General features: G+C 37.5%; 1 long non-coding RNA gene across 3 annotated transcripts in view; it reads left to right on the top strand.

Moving 5' to 3' along the window:
* Nucleotides 1-9644: 9644 nt before the first annotated feature.
* Nucleotides 9645-17537, top strand: part of LOC311072684 — a 42364-nt gene continuing 34471 nt past the window's right edge. For 2 of the 3 annotated variants that reach the window (XR_014604034.1, XR_014604035.1), the window contains exons 1-3: nt 9673-9917; nt 13092-13140; nt 13408-13503. This is a non-coding gene — a long non-coding RNA (uncharacterized lncRNA). Of the gene's footprint in view, nt 9918-13091; nt 13141-13407; nt 15027-17537 lie in introns of those variants that run through there. The other variant, XR_014604033.1, reaches the window with a different exon arrangement.

The raw sequence follows: 17537 nt of genomic DNA on the forward strand, positions 1-17537 counted from the left end.
TCCTGCATTCTTGAGTTTTTTTTTATTAAAGACTATTTACAGAGTATTCCTTCTTTGTGCGTGTTGCTTACGACACTACATGCTACAGAATAACCGACCCTCAAATGAGTATAACAAGAAAAGGAAAGATGGATCTTGCAGCGGCTTTCATCAACCACCATAAATAACTTCCTCAATGGGAATAGTCCCTTCACTTTTGTGAGTTATCTAAAGTTGTCTAATAAAAGTCGTGAGACCATCTATTGGCTGGGCACGCAGAGTGGGCAATTGGTGGATTTGCCAGAGATGGGGAGGTACACTTGGATGGAGTACGTCCTTATTTGTGTGAATTCTGCTTATGTGTGTGTGATGGGTTTCTCTGACTCTAAGCCAGTGCCTACGTCCGTAATGGACCTAGATACAGAGCCCGCACCCAGTGCTTGAGTACTACATGCAGTACTGCCATGGAGCTAAAGCCTGCCACCAGGGCTGTCCCGGAGCTTGTGCCCTCTGCCCAGTCCATCCTAGAGCCGAGAGCGGATTACTGCCTGATATGTGGTTGGTGGATCCAGTTACTACCCTAGTCCCCACCCTTAAACCTTCGCCTCCATTGGTCCCATCCGGATATCTAGACTATCCGGCCCTGTCCAGAGTCCTTCCTCCTCCCTTCTTCCCATCCTCTCCACTGGCCCTGTCCAGTCCCCTGGATCCGCTGTTTCCACTGGTGTCGCCCAGCTCCTCGGCTTTACCCTCTACGCAAGCTCTGTCCAACTCTTTGACTCTGCCTCGGACCTCCTGATCCCCAGCTCGGTCAATGATGCGGATTCCCCAGCTTCACATCGAGCCTCCAAGCCCATGACTCCACCTCGGTCTGTCACCTCATCGGCTCCACCAGGCTTCTCCTTCCCTCCGGCTCGCCTTCCATCAGCCAGTCCCCAAGCTCTGCCCAGACCATAAGTGAAGGCTCCACTTTGGCTCCTCCCTCTGTCGGCTCCACCATGGGGTTTTCCTCTGCCAGCTCCTCCCCGGGTCCTGTCCGTCACCAGCTCTGTGCCAACCTACAGAACTCACACGTCCCTCCATATTTGGACTGTTTACGGTGCAAGGACGTGACTTCTGGGAGGGGGGTGTAATGCCAGGTTGATGTATATAAATTATATGTATATATATGTATATATTTATAACTTTTGTTTCTATGGTTACCTATAATACCCATAAATCGTTGCAAAAACACTGGAACGAGTTGTTTTCAACCAGATCTCTGCCTTTCTCACACAGAACAACCTCCTGGACAACAACCAGTCTGGTTTCAAAAGCGATCACTCAACTAAGACTGCCCTGCTCTCGGTTATTGAAGCTCTGAGACTGGCAAGAGCAGCTTCCAAATCCTCAGTTCTCACCCTGCTGGATCTGTCTGCTGCATTTGACACAGTTAACAACCAGATCCTCCTGTCAATCCTAAAGACGAAGGGCATTTCGGGAACCACACTCCAATGGTTCAAGTCTTACCTCTCAGGTAGGTGGAAGGGTGAGGTGTCTAAGTCACAACAGAGCTGCTTGTGGTCCCGGCCAACCCAACACTACACCACAACTTCACCATTCAGCTAGGCTTGTCATCCATAACTCCATCAAGGTCAGTCAGGAACCTTGGAATTGTGATTGATGATCAATTGAACTTCACAGACCACATTGCTAGAACTGCCCGGTCATGCAGATTTGCCTTAACATTAGGAGGATTAGGCCCTTCCTATCAGAGCATGCTACACAACTCCTTGACCAAGCTCTTGTTCTATCCAGACTGGACTATTGTAATGCTCTCCTGGCTGGTCTTCCAGCTTGCTCTGTCAAACCTCTGCAACTGATCCAGAATGCTGCAGCTAGAGTGGTCTTTAACAAACCGAAGAGAGAGCACACGTCACACCTCTCCTCACAAAATTGCACTGGTTGCCAGTTGCTGCTCGCATCAAATTCAAGGCACTGATGTTTGCCTACAGAACAACCACTGGCTCTGCTCCCTTTTACCTAAACTCATTACTCCAGACTTACTGTACGTGCCCTCCAGAAGCTTGCGTTCTGCAAGTGAACTTGTTCTTCACTGTTCCCTGCTGGTGGAATGATCTTTCTAAATCAACCAGAGCTGCTGAGTCGTAGCCATTATCAAGAAACGGCTGAAGACACATATTTTTCGGCAACACATGATCCATTAATACTAACAATATCTTTTTTTGTATCTTCTACTCTATATCTTTTTATATATATATATACGTATTTTATATATATATATATACGTATACTGCGTTAGACTAAACTGGGAAGGGTCACAGCACTTGCATATTGTTGTCCTATTGTTAGTTTAATTGCTTCTATTGCTCTCCTCATAAGTTGCTTTGGATAAAAGCATCTGCTAAATGATTAAATGTAACTGTATATGTAAGTATCACCTCATTTAGAAAAAAAAAAATTGTTAAAATACAATAGATATTGAGGGGAAACATGATTGAATCAACATCTTGATTACATGTTAGTTTTAGCATTTTAATTAGAGTTAGGTTTTAAGTTAGATATTTTTAAGATATTAATAATAACATTAATAATAATAATATCAACAAATATAGATAGATAGATAGATAGATAGATAGATAGATTATGAATATACAAAATATATAACACTTGTTAACTTAAAAATGTTTGAAAATGTTTTTTAGTTTTTTTTAAAAGATGATAATGCTTATTAAGTTATGCAAGGAATGCATTTTTCAGTTTCACTTTGAAACCAACATGCAAAGATCACATTTCTGTTCACACAACTGTTTTTACAACTCCCTTTTATCATCGTATCCTTAATATATAAAACATTATTATTTGTCACTGAACAAAGTATATTATTTCAACAATTCTGAGAGGAATTTTCAATATTTTCTATATGATAATAGACCATGTTTAAGCTTGATAATCTGTTATGCCCATAATCTTTGTTTTTCTTCTTCATGCTGGCCACTGTCCTCTGAGCCCTGGCATGTCTGGCTGCCTGCCACAGGGTCAGCCCGCTCAAGTGGAATTTAAAGGGGACCCTTTGAACTTAATAGGTTTTGACTGGCATGTGTTACATGCTTCAGTGCACCATTGATTGATCGCTTGTTTGCTAAATCACTGCTGGTTTCCTCTGTTTGGCAGACTGGTGACACAAGTGTGGTCACTTCAGCTCTGAGAGAGCATAAGAAAGAAAAAAATTAGTAGATTGGATATAATAACAAAACAGAGGAAGCACAAATGAGGAAAAAGTGCAAAATCATGACGGTTTGAATGCAAAGAGAGTGAAATCAGATCTAGAACACACAAGACAGAGAGATTAGAAAATATGAGGATGCTTCAGCCCTGTTTATGGACCTTCAATGGAAGAGCTAGCTAGCTATCTAATCAATGCTTTGGAGCATCTACACTTGCTATGCCCCTCCTTTATAGCCTCTCTCTCAGACGGCTTTTTACAGCTATGAGGGAGGCGCTGAGAGGTCACCTCTAAGGATGAATGCCATACAGTTAACCACAGAGGCTTCACTGTATGACACATTCCTCCTTATCTTCCATTGAGTGCGATATACACCTCTTCAGCACCAAGCCTTTTATCTGTGTGAGCTGACTGCGAAGCACAAATCAAATATCAGGGTAAAGTCTTTGCTTTTAAAATTATTGATACAGAATAGAAATTTTACATCTGTATTAAAAAAAAATATATATATGATATGAAATTATGAAAAAGTGAGTTTGTTATTGGTTTCATTCACTGACAAATGTACTGAACATTTATCAAAGCAATTGATAAGTCTGGGGTGAGTACTTATTAAATTAAATTGATCTAAAGTGACTGTAAATATATCTATAATACAAATGATTTCAATTCCAAATAAAATATGTTCTTTTGAAATTATTTATTAATGAATCCTGATTTTGTTTTTTTTTTGTTTTTTTATAACTGTTTTCAAAATTAATATTTTTTGAAGGATCGTGTGAAGTAATGATGCTGACAATTCAGCTTTACCATCACAGGAATAAATTACATTTTAAAACATATTTAAATAGAACACAGTCTTAAAATTGTAGTAATGTTTCACAATATTACTGTTTTTACTGTATCATTTATAAAAAAAATGTTTTTTTAAATGCAGCCTTGGTGAGCCTTCTTTCAAAAACATAAAAGAATCTCACCAACCCTAAACTTTTGAACAATAGTGTATGTTAAGCATAATGCATACAGTATATATAGTATACATTATCATAATGCATATTGCATAAGTTTCATGTAGTGCCTTTTCCACATCAGCAAACTCCAGTTAGCAAGTTCATTCAAACATGAGAAAAATAACAGAATATAAATATGAATCAAAGTCATCATTAATAAACTAACAAATATAAATCAAATAAATCAATGTAAGAAAAATGATTAATTTATCTAATCAAAATTTTGACACTAAAGGTTAACTTCAAAAGATTACACCTAAAATGAGGAGAAGAGAATGGTAACTTTGTATCATTATTGTATACGAATTAAGTCACAGAGCACGTTTAATTTCCTACATTGCCCCAAATCATTGCTTCTGCTCAAAGCCCTGGGTATTTATTTTTTGCCATGGGAAACTATCTAAAGTAAACAGTGTCTAAGTTGATTTGAGAGATTCACTGCTCCCTATGAACATTAGTTGAAACATGTTGATCTTGTATTGATTTGTTCCCCTGGACAATTGCATAGCCAGTAGTCTAAAACAGAGAAGCTCGACACAGCGGTGAGAGCAACAGCATGGCTACTACTGCTGGGGTTAATTGTCTAATTAAATTGACTAAACAAGCATATGAATTGGGACTCAGCAACCCACCCACGCCTCATTGGCAAAAACACAGAACTGCATTAAACTGGAGATTGGCTACAAGCTTAGCATCAAGTGTGAATCACGTTGTGTCCCGAAGACAATCGACTGCCAAGAATTTTAGAAAATAAGAGAATTTGCACAGGTTTGCAATGTCTGATTTCTGATTCCTTTTATCTTATCCAACTATTTTCCCTCTTTTCTTGTCTTGAGTGCTAGGAAGCTGTAATGAACTCTAGAGCGCTGCTGGATGGTCGATCCATTAGAGACTTTGAGGTTGAGATGAATCACCTTATCCAACCTGCCTTCCCCTACAGAGCAGCCAGGGAGATCCATCATACTCAGCACAGGGGGAGAGTCACGGATCAGAACTGACACTAGAACACCATGATGCTGTACTTTGGAGAACAACACAACACTTCTAAGAATTCCAAACATTTGATGCATTCAAAGCGTCTGGTAATACTACGATCAGAAGTTTTATGAAAGCAATGCAATGCAATGCAAGCTCTAAAGCTCTAAAGCTCTCTCTCTCTCTCTCTCTCTCTCTCTCTCTATATATATATATATATATATATATGTGTGTGTGTATATATAATGTGTGCTGCCACACTCTAAACATTAACAGTGGTTTAAGCAGTTAGAGTACTTTCATCAAGCAGCCTCTATGCCATTGATGTGTATATCTACAGTTTGTGCTCCAGGTTGCTAAGCAACAATAATGATAGTGACCTTTTGAAATATCACTGGGGTATGCTCCCCCTGGTTTGAAGACCATGAGCACCCGGTTCTCAGGTAGATCAACTTATGTATCAGACTTTTTGAATATACAGTACTAAATACAAAATGTTTGGGTGTGTAGCAATAGCCAATCGAATGAACGTACACTAAGCTGTTATTAGAGCACATGTGAGGTGGTTTTAATGATCATTTTCATATGTATAGTTTAAATGTACACTACACTACCCAAATGTTTGGGGTCAGTACTATTTCTTTTTTAATAATAGTGTCTCTAAACAATAGCTACTTTTATTCAAAAGGCATGCCTTAAATTGCGATAATATAAATATATAAATATAAATTTATTTAAAATAAATGCTGATCTTTGAAATATATTTGATTCAATTTCTTTTGTATTCTGATACATTTCCCGAAAAAAAAAGAAAAAAAAAATGCATCATTGTTTCCACAAAAATATTAAGAATCTGTTGTCAACTTTGATAATAATAAGAAATGTTTCTTGAGCACCAAATCAGCATATAAGAATGTTTCTAAAGGATCATGTGACACTGAAGACACTGAAAATTCAGCTTTGACATCACAGGAATAAATTACATTTTAAAATATATTATAAAAAACAAAGAATTGAATTTAAAGTGTAATAAAAATGTCACAATATTACTGTTTTTACTGCATATTTGATCAAATAAATGCAGCTTCAGTGTGCTTCTTTCAAAAACATTAAAATATCTTACCATCCGCAAACGTTTGAATGGTAGTGTACACTTCCACCTATCTATTCTCTGATATATTAAAATAAAAAAGAATAGTGCATCAAAATCAAAGTGAAATAACCCCATGATGTGTATATTCCCCTGGGTAAAGCATCAAGAGCAGGTTAACCTCCTTTATGTTCAACGACCCATACTGTAATACTGTATGTTTTATTGTTATTCTGCAGCATAGGTATATTTGATAGGGACAACTATAAACATTTTCTTGACTGTTTGCATTTTTGTCTCTGGAGGCCAATACACTGGAGTTTTGAATACAAAATAATGTTATTACTGTGTTGTTCTGAGGATGTCTGCTTGCGAAAGAAACAAATATATGAGTAAACACAAGAATGAATTAGATCACACGCATATATTGTTTTCTTTCACTGTTCCCTCCTCCCTTCAAACAGGATTGTTACTATGTGCTAAAAGCGGTGACGTCTATGAAGTTATTGATATCAGATAATGTGTCTTTACTATCAGCCGAAAGCAGTTTAGCTCAAAAGCAGTGCCAAGACGATTGTGTTTCTAACCATTTATGCGAATGGCAAACTTGTGTTTCTGTTTTCTGATTTCTTGGAGAAATCCAGTGACATGCAGCCTCTGTTGTATATCTCTATTCATAATTGATGGCCTGAGCCCAGACTAACACCTCAACCCACTACACGTGTAATACAGATTCAATCCATCTCTCGGATCCTACACCATGTCTAAACGGAAACACATCGAAAACAAGATCTGCCTGTCTGTGGACTATAATGTGCTGTAGCGGGTGATATAGGTTTAGTACATCCCTATGTAGAATTCAACTCTTTTGTTCCAGTGAGACTAGTACAGTGTTCAGGCTGACAAAGCCCACCTCAAAACCTTTGCTGACATTCAAAATGTCCATCAGAGGCAGCTTGATTTTGAAAGGACAGGGGATGTGGTCCACATGTTTGTAGGTCCCCAGGCTCTGGGAACAGTTCAGCAAGGACAGACCTCTTACCCTCTGTTCCCATAGCAACAAAGGCCTTGTCATCCCTAGCCGAGTGGATGTCACTGTCCTTCTCTAACTCCATAATGGGTTTGACCTCTGATCTCTGTCTTTCACTGCTCAGAGGGGGCGTGACACACTCCTTAAGTGTGAAAACACAAACTTAGCCAGACGCACTGTCCACCAAATATGCCACAACACCTCCTACAGTAAGGGTTAAAGCAGACTCCACACTAGCAGTATATATCAGTGCAGTGCAAGTGAACTTTGATGTATACTTTATTCAAGAACGTCTATTCTGGCATCAGTTACTCATCCTTTTGTTGTTCCAAACTCATAAGGCTTTTGTTCATCTTCAAAACACAAATGAAGATATTTTGAATGAAACTTCCCTCCATTGAAAGTTCATGCAACCAAAACTTTGACGCTTCAAAAAGTTCACAAACAAATGGAAGAAATAATCCATTTGAATTGAACGGTTTAATCCAAGTCTTTTAAAGAGATGCAAACACTTTAAACGATGAACAGTTTTTTTATTTAGGCTTTTATTCACACGTATATTGATCAGGTTTCTGAACCGGAAGATCAAACATGCTTGCTTGACATTCAAGAAAAAATATTTCCAATACCATTAGTAGGATTTCAAAGATGAACAAAAGTCTTATGAGTTTGGAACAATAAACCCTTTAATACTCCAGACAAGATATCACAGCTAACAAGGAATGTTTGCAGAACTGGCTAATGTTACGAACAAAACATTCTTGCCGGAACGTAAATAAAATGTTTACATATTCAAAATGTTCTTTCAGCGCAAATTTGTCAGCTGGGTATAATGGTATTTTGTTTAGGAGTAGGCCTACGTACAGTACAATTCTGATCATAAAAGGACCAATTGTAAGGGTAGTTGGGAATGTCATGGTCACTGAGGAACCTGTTAAGGTCAAGAGTGCTATTAAGATATATTAATGTTTCTATTGGCAGGGAAAGAGCAGATTTCTGAACCGCACAATTGAGCACTAAGGAGCTCAGGGAGATTAGTGCCTGTTGAGGGCACTCGGTCTACTAAGTTATGTAACACAGCTGTCTGCGCTAGCTTTGGATATGCTCATGCCTCCTCAGGTGGGCAGTTTGACTCTGCTTGTTGTTGTCTTTCAAAATCAGCTGTCCTTTGATTGAGGTCTGTCCGTCCATCCGTCCATCCATCCATCCAGTGCATTTGTGATGGTGAAGAATGAGGAGTCAGTATGTGTGCTATATGTGTGCTTCCATAGGCTATTGATGAAGATAAAGCGTGTCCCCCTTTGTATATATTGAGAAGGATGGCGGACAGCCTCTCACATCTGTTAGTCTCTGCCTCTCTTATTGTATTTGATATAAGCCTCTCTGATGCTCAGTATAATGAATGTGTGTGAGTCTCACCCAGACATTAGGATTTCACCTTTGAGGCATAGAACTGTGCGTGCATATCGATCTCTTATCGTTTCCTTCAACCCAACAGCTTCTACTTACTGAGAAGTGCTCTCTGAAAACATCCCCAAGTGATATGTGGAGTGATTTTATGTTTGTATGATATGTGTAAGAAAGAAAGAGAGCAAAAAAAGCAAAGCAAACCCATATACTGTATGCTGCTAGATCAGAATTTCAGAGTGTTTGTTCTCTTTATGTGGACAGAAAGAGAAAAAAAAAGAACTGAACTTGTGTAATGGGGATGTATCAACCCTTAAATGGGTTAATTATGTATTGCTTTTTCCCCACATATTAGGACTTAAATATTTTTTATTTTTTTGTATTGCCAAAGAAAATAATATAAAGATATTAGCTTTACCTCAAGATCAGCTGTTTTGATGGCATACTGCTGCTTTAGATAAAGATTGTGATCTAACCCATCGACCAATTTGCAATGACTTTTATTGTATTTTTTATTAGCCTATTATTATTTTTTTCCCCAGTAACTTATTGTCCCTGCAGCCATCCTGTCCCTCCGTATTCAGAAACCACTTAAGAGTAAAAACCTTTATAGTTGCTTTAAAAGTTGTAGTTTACAACCATAATGAACAAATATCGTACTAGGGGAAAACCTGGAGAATGTATATGACCAAGTCTTGAGGTATTGTGACGTTTATACTTCATTTGATGATTTCATTCAGCAACAATTAAAGACTTATAGCCCCATCTAGCGAACTGTTACGGAACAGCACAGGCATTGACTCTGGGACAGAATGTCTGAGAGCGGAGCAACGGTAAGTTGTAGAAAGCGCCACATGTGACCAATATAGATTTATTTATTAACGTTTAACTTAAAATAAATAGGCCTAAATAAACTGACTCTAACTCAGTAAACATTAAGGTAGGCCTATAAAAATGCTCTCGCACAGACATAGATTGTTAGTTTTCATTTACAGTATATAAACTTGTAAATATGGTCATAACTTGATTACGAGGATATAAAAATAATAAAAAAAAGTGCACTGACGTCACGGTCCCATGTGCGGCAACTTTCGCGCGAGTCACCTCATCATGCCCTTCTGACCTTTGTTTTACATTACTGTTGAGTGGCAAAAAAAAAAAAAAGAAGAAGAACGCAGGCTATATGCTTACTGGGAAAAGGTAAGAAAAACAAAGAACATAAAGTAGGCTACTGACCTGATCGATTTTTCTAATTTGTATGACTTGATTTCCTTTTCAGTAATGTCTTTTTCTTACCAAGACAAACATAAAAGTGATGGCTGCTAATTACCCAAGTAGTCTGTGGTGGAACTGTATGTATGTATGGATATATACTGTAGATATATATAATAATAATAATAATATCAACAAATAGATAGATAGATAGATAGATAGATAGATAGATAGATAGATAGATAGATAGATAGAGTTAGGTTAAATTAGGGGGAATGCCAGCTTGTAGGGAGAAAAGCAGTGAAAGAAGGGAAAATGGCAACCATGTATAAATGAGAGAAAAGGTGGCGCACTTTTTAGAAATTAGCCGTTAGCAGGCACAAAGCATGCACCTTTCATATTTTAATCAGCGTCTTTCATTTCTACCTGCTGGAAAACAATCTGTGATCAGGGGGAAAGTAACCAAAAGAGAAAAGAGGGACTCTAATGCTATATGACAAAAGTGCTACTTTGATACGTGCGGCTTCTCCTCTCGTTAAGGCGTTAAATGTAACTGATAAGATAGAATAAGAAAATAGATGCGGAGAGGGCTGTCGTCTTTTAAGTGCTGAGAGAGGTGTCAGGTTGAAACACAAGCCACTTGCCTTATTCTGTCTTTTCCATTATTTCCTTTTCCATAATATATATATTGAAAACCATATGTGGTGATAGTCTCAGTGTATTACAGTTCTCGCACACATAACAAAATTATTGTCTCTTTTTCTTTTAAAAAGTGTTATACATTTGGGATCATCAAAAGTGGCCAAAAAACTATTTTGACTATTTTTGAATTGCTAATGGTAAATTACGAACAAAATGGCATGATGTTTTATTATGATGGAGATAAGACATTGTCGCTTTGAAAAGCTGAGAATTCTTGTCTAAATTTAATTGAACTGAAATCATTCTTTAGAATATGAATTGAATCATGACAATAAAATGTTAAAATAAATATTTTATACACTATATACTACAGTATATAAATGTACATGCAATATATACAATATATATAGACACACATAATTCCTATCGTTTTAATGAACTTCATTTGACTATTTAAAAAGTGCTCTGAACTTCACGATAAAACCTCATGCCACTTTTTCCAACAGTGGCTATGTTCTTCAACTCTCACGTCTCTCTGTCTTCATTTTAAAATAAAATCAGTTGCAGCTTTCACTCAGCGCAAGTTTATTTTTATATCCATAGAAGCATTTTAAAACCATCCATCCATGTCAGAGCAGCATAATGTATATGTGTACTATTGAGTGAAGGAGAGAGAGACGGAGAGACACTGAGAGGGTGCGAGTATGTTCACTTTGGATTCTGAGGTGCAAATGTATCAAAAAAGGGAGACTAGAGGAATCAGCAGTCTGTAGCAAAGATTGTTGTGGCAGCCTCAGAAAATGAGATCACTTGAGTGCTTTCTCAAACATTTCTACCCGCCACCATCACTGTGTCATCTGCCTCCATCTGCGCCTCATGACCTACATAGAGACACTTCTGGTTGATGCTTACATTTGAGGCACTGTCCTGTGCGCTACACCTACTGTAATCATGAGCTAAGTGACAGCACATGAGTCTAAGAGACTTATGGACTGAGATAAGGATTCTGCTAACTGCAGGTTTCTTTCATTTGAATTAAGCTTTTACAGAGGAGACAATATTTACATATATAGAGTGGCCCAAAAAAGCATATTGTGCACACTCAAATCTGCATAATATAATCTAATATAATATCATATCATATAATATAGTTAATAAACATATTCTGACAACAACAATCTTTCATGGCCTTATTCATCTACAACACTACAACACTCACGCAAAGCATACAGGTAACAAACCAATTAAGACTAAAGGTAAAATAAAACTTCAACAATATTGTGTTACCACTTTGATGCAAGCTAATCAGGAAAATGAAATGCATATGATTTGATTAACACATCATATTTTTAAGTCTGATGCCTTGAGCTATGCAAAAAAAACCAAAAAAACCTGTGTATTATACTTGAACATCCATTTTCATACACCGTAATCATTTTCATCTTGATAATGCATGGTGAAATAAAAAGAGAGAAACACATTTTGCAACACAAAGGATTTGAATAAAATTAAGCCTTTTTTTTTTAAATGAACAAGCTACATTCAAAAGTTTTATCATTTTATTCTGCAAGGATGCATTGTTCAAAAAATAAATAAATGTGGTTCATTTGAACTTTCTATTCATCAACATTAGTAACAATAATACATATTAATGCATATTAAAATGATTTCTGAAGGATCATGTTACACTGAAGACATGGGTGAAGAAAATTCAGCTTCGCCGCAACAGGAATAAGTTACATTTTAAAATATATTAAAATAGAAAACAGTTATTTCAAATTGTAATCATATGTCACAATATTACTGCTCAAATAAATGCAGCCTTGGTAAGCATAAGAGACTTATTTCGAAAACTGTTTTGAGACATATAAAACAATCCTACTTTTAAATCTTCATCAACAACTGAGTTATTCATTAGAGCGGTGAGCAAAGAGCTCTTGTTTTATACTCCGTTTACTTTTTCTATTTTGCCCACGACCTAATGAAGCAGCACAGAGTAAGCTGTGTATATTCAATACAAGAAATGGTGTATAAATGAATATTAAAGCAATATTCACCGCTGGAGGAACATTTTTTCCTCCTTTGATTTTATTATCCTTGTCTACCTTTAGCTGCTTCTCCCAAGGCCAAAAGTACTGCTTTTACATATATTACCTTTTGATTAATGGAGCTGTATTCATTATTCTGCCCTTGCGCTAATTAGGACAACTCACCCATAATGATATACAGTAGGAATAATACTTGCCCACTGGGTATGAGAGTGTATCAACTTCCTGGTGCACGCTTGATACCTGCTTCTATACACCTACTCTTCAGTTAAGGTCAGAGGATGGAGAATTAGATAGACATAGGGTCATACCAAAGACAAAAACCTAATATCAAAAGTGAAAAGAGGAAATATTCCTTTCAATTTCTGATATTTTAAAAGTTTGGGGTTTACACATTTATGTTGCTTCAAATTTTTCAGGGTCATCATCACTAATTTGTTTCCAAACCTGTTTGACTTTCCTTCTTTTGTAGAACATAAAAGAAGATTTGGGGGAAATGTCTCACCCTTAATGACATAAGGGTGAGTAAATGATAACAATTTTTATTTTTGCTTTAAATATCCCTTTAATATTCTAATTTGAAGTTCAGAATCTGACCATGAAAACTTTAGGTCACTCTTACTTTATGGCCTTATAGTGGCCCCAGGATGTTAAAAAAGAAATTCAGAAGAGAATGAGATGGAAAAATAGTGCAGAGTGTAAAGGAAAGCATGTACGTGACCATTTGGACTAGTTGTATTTTTTCAAACCTAATACATGTAGACTCATATTTTCTCCACTTTACACAGAAACCAGAAATTACCCACAAAGGGTCAACGTGGAGTTCATTATGTTCAAGAAGAAACGGCTGATCAAACCTATGCTGCCATTTCCTAATCATTCTGGTAAGGATGGATAAGATTGATCTTCAATCTAATTAACTTTTCATCATCAGGGTAATTAAGTAAACTCTCTCATTTGAAGTCCTGAAATTTGATGGATTTCAATTTGTGATTCTGTCACATTTTTTTGTAAGTACCGAATTCCACTCAGGGGCAGCATCACATGCACATTTCCCCCTAAATTCCACCATATCTCTCCTTTACTTCTGTACTTGCGCTTTCAAGAGTTGAGTTCAAGGTGAAACTAAGAGAATTCAGGCGGGAGCTGGGGACTAAGTATACGATTACACAATTATGAGCCAAGTGGTTTTCTTGCCAAACACATCCCAAAAGATCTCAATGCGAGAGAAATCCTTGCTTTTGAACTATTCTCTTGCCTCTAAAGATAACATAACCTTAGCTGGAGACTTCTGTCATGGGAAGGTTGGCATGAACTTTTTTCTTTTCTTTCTTTTTGTCAGAATCTCAAGCTTCACTTTTCTTTTTGGCTGTGGTGTCTGCTTAACATTAGGCTTTGGCAACATGACAGAGAGAAGAAACAGCGAGTGCCACCGCTGACATATTCCCCATCCCTTTTTTCGCTTGTCAGACTCTCTTTTCTGGACACCTGATTGATTGTGACAGCCGTATATTGGGGATATTTCATATGAAAGAGAATTCGCCAATGAAATGTTAATGAGTTCGATTTTTTTTATTTTTTTTATGAGCTGCTTTTTTATTACAGGCCAGCAGTTTTGAACATTTTTCAAAGTAACACCCAAATTCCACTGTTTGCTATGAATTAATAATAGCCGCCATGTCACTGAAGTCTCACACATTCTTTAATCAGTGTGCATGAAACAGAAGCTTCTTGAAAGGTATTCTTTTTTCTCTCAGCATCGGAACAATTAGAAACTCAGCAAATATCAAATGTGCCCTCATAAATCGATGTGTGGCCCCCTGTCCTGCTGGCTTCTCTGTGGTCCTGCATTTATGACTTAATATTAGTTTTATGAGGTTCAAAATGACACAAAGCTAAATACTTTTTTTTTTTTTAGAAATAAAGAATACAAATCTCATCATTTAATTTACAAGAAAAATTAAGATTGATAAAGCTTCAGATACTTTTTGCAATTGACAGCGAGTAGCATTTATTTCAGCAATTTATTAAAATTGATGTGAATCACACTATGGGTCCTCTCTGAAATTAGGCTGGCGATGCGCTCTAAAGTCATCTTGTAAAGCTTTAGAAATCATTACAAAACTTTCAAACCAAGTCTGTTCAACTCATGTTTTACATAGTTAACAGATGAATGCACTTAATGAGTGTGACCGCAGAGATCGCAAATCACATTTTAACTTTTGGTTTTAAAGGAAGAGTTCACCCAAAATTCCACAAAAGAATGAACGTGTTTTGTTCAGTTTTGGGGAAACCATCCCTTTGAATCCATTGTTTAACACATGCTGTACTAGATAATAAAACATTTCAACCTAATCCATAATCAAAACCTATAATAATTTGTTCAGATTGTCTCATTCCTAATTATAAAAAAAAAAAAAAAAAAAAAAAAGGTAAAAGTAAACATGGAGCTAAAGAGGCTATACTTCAGCCGTGTGTGCGAGACAGAGTGAAACATGGAAAATGAAGTATACCATTTGTTTTTAGTGGTTTAAATCACATTTGGACACTTGAACGCTCTTTTGCACTGATTTGTGAGAAGAAGGAAAAAACATCTCCTTTTCTATCCGCTTCGAAGCACATAAAGTGTAGTAGTTAAAGTGTAAAGCCAGTTCTCCTTTAAAAAGTTGGTGCACATTAACCTTAGGGAAGTCAGGAGACAACAGCCTGGAGGACTCACAGGTGAGGGCTGATCTAATTAGTCCCCATCAAGTATGTAATTCTTTTTCTGTTGGAATAACGCCGCAAGGGTGGTTGAGTGGCCGAAAGCTAAGCTACCTGAAAAATAATGTATGAAAATAGACACCATAACCCGAAGCTACGGCACATTTATATGCCTGACAAGCGCCTGACATCGATGTTGAGTTGAATTCTAATTGAATTTTGCGAGACGTATGTGTAATGTTACCATTAATATGAATGCTGCCGCCCTAAATATTTTACCGACCCTCATAGATATTGTGGGCCCCTCATCTCTCTTTCTCAAAAAGAGCTAATTAATGTACTTTTTTGATAATTGAATACTTTTTTACACATAAAAAGTCATTTTGAAAGGGCACAATGGCTTTGTGAGATTGTAGCTAGATCACATCCTTAGTGAATTTGTCTTGTGCGTGTGTCCCTTAGTTGAGGAAATCAATTAATTATCACAATTAAATTGTTTCTGGATGTACTTCAGTAAGCAAGTCACTTTAATTTGGGATCAGATGTAATCTTCTTGTTTCAAATCATGCCATTCGTCACAGCCTGCCTCCTTTCTTAAAAGCTTGCGAGTGCCACGTTTTTCTGTGGGTGAACAGAAATGCAGAGATATGGGGCGTCTGAATAATTTAGGCTCCCACAACACATGCACTTTTGCTTTTCAAGCATGAGTTATAATTTCATTAGAAACTTTGGGCTGCGTCGCTGACTAGTTAAATATTAAACTCTTCCGCTGATCACTTTCGATTAGCCATCCCTGTGAAATTCCCTGAAATGTCAGAGCTGGTGTTTTTTTCCCCTTCCTCCTCCCTGTCCTACAACAAGTTCTCCTCCTCCCCTAACCCTCTTTCAAAAAATGTTTGTCGACGCAAAGGGGTACTCTGGTAATTGCATGAATTCATTTAGAATCAACAGAGGGGCTGAGACATCTGGGAGGTTTAATGGGGCCACCGCTGCAGTGTGACAGCGCAAGGATAAGGAGGCTTGACTGGGCTGATTGCGAGATGATTGAAGGAATGTTTTAGTTCATTAAGAGCCGCTCGGCACAGAGGTTAGATCCTCACGGATGGAAAGAGCATGGAATGGAGAGAATGTAAGTGGGACTGATGGAGCTCAGGGCCTGAGGGAGCTCCTGCAGACAGTGTATCCTGTATCGCCCTCTGCAGACACTTTGCTATGGACAGGCTATGAGTGGTGAATGCAACCTGTTGTCATGCTTTGTGTCTCAGTCTTGGCTCTTAATTTGGATCTGTACTTAAGTAAAAATGCACATTTGTAGTCCATTAATATTTCTCTACAGCTCTAGCTGTGGTGGTGGTGGTGGTGGTGTGTGAATAATCTACTCTTCTTAAAGCTGATAGGTTGCTCAGTTCTTGCTAGCCAACCCTGCTGACATCCACATTCCATCAAGATGGCAAAGATGTACTAGAGATCTCTTGCTGAGGGCGACTGAGCTAATTATAAACCAGCATCTACTTTAATCTTGCCATGACGTATATTTATTCCTGTGGTAAAGCAGTCTTTTAACTTTAGTGCATCGCTAGGAGCCTACTTGGGAAAAGGAGGTACACTCACAACTAAAAAGTAAAAAGAAAGCAAACAAATTTCAAAAGGTTTCATGCAAAATTCATAATGACATTGAAGACACCATGAAATCACTTAACGAGTGCCTGTGGTGACATATTTCCTATTGAAACAGTAAGATTGAGTGGAACATATCAAAGGGCTTGTCCCTTTGTTATACAATAGCAGATAGGCTTCAGTTTACATCACTGCCATGAACCATAATTTTCTACTTGCTAGTTGTTTGGACTTGCTAGTTGCTAGTTGTCTCATTCTAGAACAGTTGTTCTCAAAGTTTTGGACTCCAAGGATTCTCACTGTACAAGATAATATTTGAAGGACCCCCGTGGAAGCTATGATATTTATGGTAATTATGGTATTTCAGATTAAATAATTACAAAGCGGTTCCCTTTCGAGGGAACGTCGACACCGTGCCATGGTGTTGACGCTATGGGAACACCTTGAGCATGAGCCGGTGTCTGAGTCACGTGTAGAACACGCCAAGCCATTGGCCAAGGATAAAGTCTGGTGACGCAACATTGTGTGTGATGATGATCAAGTATACAAATAACACCTGCACAAGATCCTCATCAGCTTCTTGTCTTCAGAAGCTGCT

Source organism: Abramis brama (assembly GCF_963993115.1).
Source record: "Abramis brama genome assembly, chromosome: 2".
Classification (NCBI taxonomy): Eukaryota; Metazoa; Chordata; class Actinopteri; order Cypriniformes; family Leuciscidae; genus Abramis; species Abramis brama.